We start from the raw sequence: 9,157 nt of genomic DNA, 5'->3' as shown, positions 1-9,157 counted from the left end.
GTCTGCTTGATTTATTATCACAAAAATGGCATAATTTAAACTGACTGCTTTTCAAAACTACGTGTAAGAAGTAGAATATATTAAATTATTTGTCAGAATTGTCAAAATTGTTGAAAAACCATTAGACAATTGTAGAATCTCGAAAGATTAGCAAATTTTGTGGTTTATAAGGTTTACTAAAACTTTAATATCTAAGCCCCGTTACATTATTTTTTCAACATGTTTTCTTTAAAACTTCCGTTATTTTTTGAATAATCCTTGATAAAGCATGAAAAAGTGATTAAACTGTGGCGAATATAGGCAATATGTGCCAATAAGTGCGAAAAACAGCTGTTTTCAAGAATTGCTCTACAGAAATGCTCCAGATGCGAAAATCTTTCATCCAAGACTTGACCACCATGACTTTTCGAACAGTGTTTTTTTGGGAAATCGTAATAGGCAGTGAAGTTCAAGGCAGCGGACAGACGCTCCAACAATCTGATCAAATCTGTTCAATATCCCACTCGACACCAGGACACTGTCGCGACCGACCCTATTTGACTGCTTGCTGCTGCCATGAGAACAGGCAGGAGAACAGTCGATCCGATTCCAGCAGCTGCAAAGGAATAGCATCATACTTTTGGCAGCAGCGAGGGAAACTCTGGAAAAACCTCGCTGCGGATGCCAACGGCCAGGATGTGCCATTGAAGAGGTCTTTTCCACACCTCAACCAGCTGCTGCTGGCTGGAGTCCTCTTCGGTCCTCGTCCGGCTGCTGCTCGCTGAATGGTCCTTCTTCCTCTGGCGTTCTTATCCGTCTGCATCCGTTTATCAACTGAATTCGTTTTCGGTCCATGCACGGCTATTTATGCCCATTAGGAACATTGTCTGGTAGCGATATGCAAACGTTGTCGCAATAGTCAGACATACGTAAGCGTGCAATCGAAACTGTTGGACGTAAGTAGCATTAATCAGACGTACGTTTATGTATAAACAATTCTCGCTTAACTTTTCAAAAGGACCTAAGTAACATTTTTTTCATGAATTAATTTGAGTACTGCAATCAAAAGCTTCCATGTTGTTCTGTTGATTGCGCTATTCAAATTAATTCATGAAAAAAATGTTACTTAGATCCTTTTGAAAAGTTAAGCGAGAATTTACCGTGCTCATATAGTATTGGGGAGACAGTGAAATCATATTCGATTTTAAGTATGCGAAATGTTCCATTTCCCTCGTGGAATATTTGAATCTAGCGGTAAATTGAACCGCTTGTTATTATTCCTACAGACACCAAACGGTCGCTTGCAGGTTTTTACAGAAGTTCAACAGATTATATTTATTTATTCAGACTAAGGCCGAAGTGGCCTGTGCGGTATATAAGAGTCTTCTCCATTCGGCTCGGTCCATGGCTACACGTCGCCAGCCACGCAGTCTACGGAGAGTCCGCAAGTCACCTTCCACCTGATCGATCCGTGCGCAGCGGCCTCGCCTTCTTGTGCCCGTCGGATCGTTGTCGAGAACCATTTTCACCGGGTTATTGTCCGACATTCTGGCTACGTGCCCGGCCCACCGCAGTCGTCCGATTTTCGCGGTGTGAACGATGGATGGTTCTCCCAACAGCTGATGCAACTCGTGGTTCATTCGCCTCCTCCACGTATCATCCGCCATCTGCACCCCACCATAGATGGTACGCAGCACTTTCCTTTCGAAAACTCCGAGTGTGCGTTGGTCCTCCACGAGCATCGTCCAGGTCTCGTGTCCGTAGAGGACTACCGGTCTAATTAGCGTTTTGTAGATTGTCAGTTTGGTACGGCGGCGAACTCTATTCGATCGGAGCATCTTGCGGAGTCCAACGTATGTACGATTTCCAGCCACTATACGTCTCCGAATTTCTCTGCTGGTATCATTTTCGGCAGTCACCAGTGAGTCCAAGTACACAAATTCTTCTACCACCTCGATTTCGTCACCACCGATGCGAACTCGCGGTGGGTGGCTCACATTGTCTTCTCTTGAACCTCTTCCTATCATGTATTTCGTCTTCGACGTGTTGATGACTAGTCCGATCCGCTTAGCTTCCCTCTTCAGTCTGATGTAGGCTTCCTCCATCTTCTCAAAGTTACGTGCCATAATATCTATGTCGTCGGCGAAGCCAAATAGCTGGACGGACTTGTACCACTCGTGTTAATCCCTGCTCTTCGTATTACCCCTTCCAAAGCGATGTTGAATAGCAGACACGAAAGACCATCACCTTGCCGTAACCCTCTGCGGGTTTCGAAGGGACTCGAGAATGCCCCTGAAACTCGAACTACGCACATCACCCGATCCATCGTCGCTTTGATCAACCGTGTCAGTTTATCCGGAAATCCGTGTTCGTGCATTAGCTGCCATAGCTGGTCCCGATCGATTGTATCATATGCGGCATTGAAATCGATGAATAGATGATGTGTGGGCACGTTGTATTCGCGGCATTTTTGCAGTACTTGGCGAATGGCGAACATCTGGTCCGTGGTGGAGCGTTCGCCCATAAAACCCGCCTGGTACTGCCCCACGAACTCCCTTGCAATTGGTGCTAGTCGACGGCATAAAATTTGGGAGAGTACCTTGTAGACGGCGCCACACCTCTAGCTGATGTCCGAAGGACAATCTATGCCCAGTAGGGTGATTCAAAAAATCGATTTAGCTCCACAACGCTCATTTGATTCTGTATCATGTTCTGAGTGTCCTCCGAAAATTTGAGCTCATTTGAATTAAAACTGATTTAGCACAAGCCGTTTCAAGTTTGCATGCAAATTAGTATGGGGAAATTTATTTTTTCATTATACTCATAATGGCGCTTCCTCATTAAGTGCAGGTTGAAAAAAACCTACATAGCTAAAAGGAATAAAAGATTATTGGAACGATTAATTAAGATGCAGTTTTCGCTGAGTGAAAGCTCTTGAGTATTCCTTTTAGCTATGTAGGTTTTCTTTTAAACTGCACCCAATGAGGAGCGCCATAATCAGTATAATTAAAAAAAAAACCCAGATTAATCCACCTAGCGGTGATGGTGCCTTTCTCGTTTCTTTCGAGTGAGTAATTTCTACGCACTTTTGGTGAAAAAAAAAGTATTTTGGCCATAACTTCTGAGTCCATAGTCCGATCCGGCCAATTTTTAACAGGAAACAATGGGACCGGATTCTGCATCGAATGCAACTTGTTGCGAGCAAATCGGCTTAGGGTACATATGTAACTAAAATGAGTGAGATTTTGAAAAATGTATTTTGGCATAACTCCGAATCCCATAATCCGATTCCGCCAATTTTCAATACGAAACAATGGGACAAGATTCCGCGTCGAATGCAACTTGTTGCGAGAAAATCCGTTAAAGATAAGTGCTTGAAAAATGAGTGAGAATTTTGTTCGTGTCCTATGTAAAAAACCCTGATTAATCCACCTAGCGGTAATGGTGCCTTTCTCGTGCATTATAAAAATAGTATTTTGTCCATTACTCTTGAGCCCATAGTCCGATCTGCCCAATTTTCAATAGGAAGCAATGGTAGAGTATCTTGCGTCGAATGCAATTTGTTGCGAGTAAATCGGTTAAGGATAAGTGCCTGAAAAATGAGTGACATTTTTTTACTCAATTTTTCTATAAAAAAGTGGTATTTTGGCCATAACTTCCGAGCCCATAGTCCGATCTGACCAATTTTCAATAGGAAACAATGGCAGAGTATCCTGCGTCGAATGCAACTTGTTGCGAGTAAATCGGTTAAGGATAAGTGCCTGAAAAATGAGTGACATTTTTTTCTGTAATAAAAGTGGTATTTTGGCCATAACTTCCGAGCCCATAGTCCGATCTGACCAATTTTCAATAGGAAACAATGGCAGAGTGTCCTGCGTCGAATGCAACTTGTTGCGAGTAAATCGGTTAAGGATAAGTACCTAAAAAATGAGTGACATTTTTTTTGGGTGGGTGCGCACAGACGCACACACACACACACACACACACACACACACACACACACACACACACACATACACACAGACATCACCTCAATTCGTCGAGCTGAGTCGATCGGTATATAACACTATGGGTCTCCGGGCCTTCTATAGAAAGTTTGTTTTTGGAGCGATCATATAGCCTTTACCGTATACTTAGTATACGAGAAAGGCAAAAATGAATTTTGGTCATAACTTCGAAACCCATAATCCGATTGGGCCAATTTTCAATAAGAAACAATGGGACAAGATTCCGCGTCGAATGCAACTTGCTGCGAGAAAATCCGTTAAAGATAAGTGCTTGAAAAATGAGTGAGAATTTTGTACGTGTCTTATGTAAAAAAATGAATTTTGGTCATAACTTCGAAACCCATAATCCGATTGGGCCAATTTTCAATACGAAACAATTGGACAAGATTCTACGTCGAATGAAACTTGTTGCGAGTAAATCAGCTAAGAGTAAGTGCCTAAAAAGTGAGTGAGAATTTTTCTTATAAAAAAATATATTTTGGCCATAATTCCGAAGCCCATAGTCCGATTGGGCCAATTTTCAATACGAAACAATGGGACAAGATTCCGCGTCGAATGCAACTTGTTGCGAGCAAATCGGTTAAGGATAAGTGCCTGAAAAATGAGTGAGATTATTTTGCGCACACACATACACACACACATACACACACACGCACACACAGACATCACCTCAATTCGTCGAGCTGAGTCGATCGGTATATAACACTATGGGTCTCCGGGACTCCTATCAAAAGTTCGTTTTTGGAGCGAACATATAGCCTTTACGTATACTTAGTATAATACGAGAAAGGCAAAAAAACTTATGAGCGTAGACATATCAATCAATCCTACAAAATCCAAATGTCTTCTAAATCTTTCGCATCTACATCCAGTCACCATTTTCTCAGGGAACCCCCATGATATTACCGCGGATACTATAGGACCTCTTTATGAAACTTAGTACGTATGTGCGCTATGAACGGGTAGCGTGACCAATCAACTATATTTCATGGTTACACTAGCGGGTAAGGACTTGGCCACTGTATTGACAGCACGGTTCTATTCTCGGCTACAGGTTACTCCAGCCCAGTGTATGAGATAGCTATATATGGTCTGGGTTATGCTAAATCGCACCAAGCGCCATTGAAAAGTTATTGTTTATTTCCGTTTGCTTTTACGGACTCTCTCTATCTTATTGGCATTACATCCCCACACTAGGACAGAGCCGCCTCGCGGCTTAGTGTTCATTAAGCACTTCCACAGTTATTAACTGCGAGGTTTCTAAGCCAGGTTACCATTTTTGCATTCGTATATCATGAGGCTAGCACCATGATACTTTTATGCCCAGGGAAGTCGAGACAATTTCCAATCCGAAAATTGCCTAGATCGGCACCGGAAATCGAACCCAGCCACCCTCAGCATGGTCTGGCTTTGTAGCAGCGCATCTTACCGCACGGCTAAGGAGGGCTTTTACGGACTAAGTATCGCAAAAGGTGTTTCACCGAACCATGACCATCGGCCATTTGAAGCAGCGAGAGATCTCGGATTGCCTGGTTTGACGTTGTGCCATTTCTACGAGCGACAGCGCTTACAAAGAGTGATTACTCTGCAGAAAAGGACTGGGAAATTGGGGGTTACTTGAATGGATTTATTGACTCGGTAATACTGACGATGGACGCATAGTTGTCCTTAAATTGAAACGATATCAACATGTTATTAGTCTGTTTCGGAAGCTTGGAGTGATGGGTCAGTAAAGGTACAATGGAGTAACTTTGTTGCATTATTTTACTTCTTGCTAGATTCTTCTTCTTCTGATTGGCATTACATCCCCACACTGGGACAGAGCCGCCTCTGGCTAGATTAATTGCCATAAATACCTGCTCTTGGATTACGTTGATAATTATTATTATTAATATCTTTATTAATGAGGTTTTCGGCCCTGGACCGGTTCGCCTCGTAAACGTTGATAATCTTCTATATAGACTAACGCAAAATGAACTCCCCCAAGAAATTATGACGTTTGAGCGGGTCGCATAAAGAAACTTTTGTTCGAGAAGACGAGCCGCTTAAATGTAAAAATCCATCGGGTGAGTGAATTCGAAAACAGCTGTACAGGTCTATACATAAAATGAATTTCTGTCTGTCTGACTCGAAACTACTAAGCCGATCAGCGTGAAAATTTGTATGCAGAGTTTTTTTTTGGGACGGGGAAGGTTCTTAAGATGGTTCGAGACCCATCTCCCCTTAGAAAAGGGGGCTTCCATACAAATGAAACATAAATTTCTGCATAACTCGAGAACTAATCAGAGAATAAATCAATTTTAGATGAAACGAAGTTCGTCGGGTCTAAATAACTGGAATAAATAACTGGTCTTTGATGATTCTGCGAGCGTTACGGCCCATACAAATTTTAGAACCCTTCCATACAAAACACATTACGAGGGGTGGGCTTTTCGGTAAATGACAGCCGATGTCACTGAGTACATCGAGAGTATTTCTCATGGCAAGTGGATACGGTGGGTAAGATTTTCATTGACTCTGTTTTGATTAGTGATTGTTGCGTGGCCCCTCCAGCAGGAAGCCACAATATTCTATATCAAGACAAATTTTCAAAACGACTTATCTGCTTTTGTAAGCAAAGATTCAAACGACGAATTGACGAGTCTGATAGCTCTCCAAACCAACACCACCAACAGGAAGGTGAAGGTTTCCGCTACCTGTTGATGGTGTTAGTTTGCGTGGGAGAGCTATCAGATTCGTCAAATCGTCGTTTGAATCTTTGTTTACAAAAGCAGATAAGTCGTTTTGAAAATTTTGTCTTGATATTTTCTCGAGACACTCAAATGGAAACCGAGAAGGAAACAATGGAACAGGATTCCGCGTCGAATGAAACTTGTTGCAAGCAAATCGGTTAAGAGTAAGTAAAAAATATGTTTTGGCCATAACTCCGAAGCCCATAGTCTGATTAAACCAATATTCGATAAGAAACAATGAGACAAGATTCTGCATCGGGCAAATCGGCTAAGAGTAAGTGCCTAAAAAATGAAAAAAAAGTATTTTGGCCATTACTTCAAATCCCATAGTTCGAATCGACCAATTTTCAATACGAAACAATGGGACAGGATTCTGCGTCGAATGCAACTTGTTGCAGGCAAATCGGCTAAAAGTAAGTGCCTAAAAAATGAGTGAGAATTTTTCTTGTCAACAAATGTATTTTGGCCATTACTTCGAATCCCATAGTTCGATTCGACCAATTTTCAATACGAAACAATGGGACAGGATTTCGCGTCGAACGAAACTTGTTGCGAGCAAAACGGTTAAGGATAAGTGCCTGAAAAATGAGTGAGAATTTTGTACGTGTTTATCATGTGAAAAATTGGATTTTGGCCATAACTTCGAAATCCATAGTCCGATCTGTCCAATTTTCAATACGAAACAATGGGACAAGATTCTGCGTTGAATGAAACTTGTTGCGAGTAAATCAGCTAAGAGTAAGTGTCTAAAAAGTGAGTGAGATTTTTGTTGTAAAAAAATATATTTTGGCCATAACTCCGAAGCCCATAGTCCGATTCGGCCAATTTTTAATACGAAACAATGGGTCAAGATTTCGCGTCGAATGCAACTTGTTGCGAGCCAATCGGTTAAGCATAAGTGCCTAGTAAATGAGTGAGAATTTTGTACGTGTTTCTCATGTGAAAAAGTGGATTTTGGCCATAACTTCGAAACCCATAGTCCGATCTGTCCAATTTTCAATACGAAACAATGGGACATGATTCTGCGTTGAATGAAACTTGTTGCGAGTAAATCAGCTAAGAGTAAGTGTCCAAAAGTGAGTGAGAATTTTTGTTGTAAAAAAATATATTTTGGCCATAACTCCGAAGCCCATTGTCCGATTCGGCCAATTTTCAATACGAAACAATGGGACAAAATTCCGCGTCGAATGCAACTTGTTGCGAGCAAATCGGTTAATGATAAGTGCCTGAAAAATGAGTGAGATTATTTTGCGCACACACATACACACACACATACACACACACATACACACAGACATCACTTCAATTCGTCGAGCTGAGTCGATCGGTATATAACACTATGGGTCTCCGGGACTCCTATAAAAAGTTCGTTTTTGGAGCGAACATATAGCCTTTACGTATACTTTGTATACGAGAAAGGCAAAAAATTCCCATACTAATTTGCATGCAAACTTGAAACGGCTTGTGCTCAATCAGTTTTAATCCAAATGGACTCAAATTTTCGGAGGGGCGTAACTGCATTGATCAATTTCTTTGTAATGGTTATTTATTATGCTAATATTTCTGGTTTATGAGATACAACCGTTATTGATGATTATGGTGGAAGATATAACCATCCTTCAACACCCTGAACCATAAAAACTACGGTAAACTTCCTAAACTCGTTGCATTGAAAAGAAGAAAGCATCGACGAAGCGAAATCCATCAATGCAGCTACGCCCGTTTCCTTAGCTCGAGAGTTGTCCATTCCGGCTAAATGAAATTTTTGCCAAATGGGTCTCAGTCAGGTCCTAATAACATATTCTGCCAAGCAAATTTCAGCCTAATGCACTTCGGTCAAATGGTTTTCGGTCGAATACTTTCGGTCCAATACTTTCGCCCAAACTGCCTTTCCCGTCGATTTTCCGAAAGTCATTCGGCATAAAGCCATTTATCCGAAAGCCACTTGGCTGGGTAACACAATTCCATTTGATCGAAACGATAATTAGGCAGAAAATGGTTTGGCGAAATGCTGTTTGGCTGAAAGCTATTTACGCGGTCCAAAGGGACATACGGCCGAACTGACAATTCGGCAGAAAAGTCGTTTACTTTAACAGATCATTCAACCGAAAACGTCGTTTGACCGAAATGATCGTTTGAAAGTGATGTGCCTTATGCAACTTCTATTTTACTAATGAGTACGGATTTTTTATATACAAGAGTCTTAGCATTTGCTTGTTTGATCTTCTGAAATAAGTGTTTGATTGTTCATCCATCGAGTGGATAAACAAACAATCGCTCAAAGTGAGCAATTCAAGACAAAATTTTCAAAACGACTTACCTGCTTTTGTAAACAAAAATTGAAATGACGATTTGACGAATCTGATAGCTATCCCACGTAAACCAACACCATCAACAGGTAGCGGAAACCTTCACTTACCTATTGGTGACGTTGATTTG

Source organism: Armigeres subalbatus, chromosome 2 (assembly GCF_024139115.2).
Source record: "Armigeres subalbatus isolate Guangzhou_Male chromosome 2, GZ_Asu_2, whole genome shotgun sequence".
In the NCBI taxonomy this organism is placed as follows: Eukaryota; Metazoa; Arthropoda; class Insecta; order Diptera; family Culicidae; genus Armigeres; species Armigeres subalbatus.
This window is presented reverse-complemented; position numbering follows the sequence as displayed.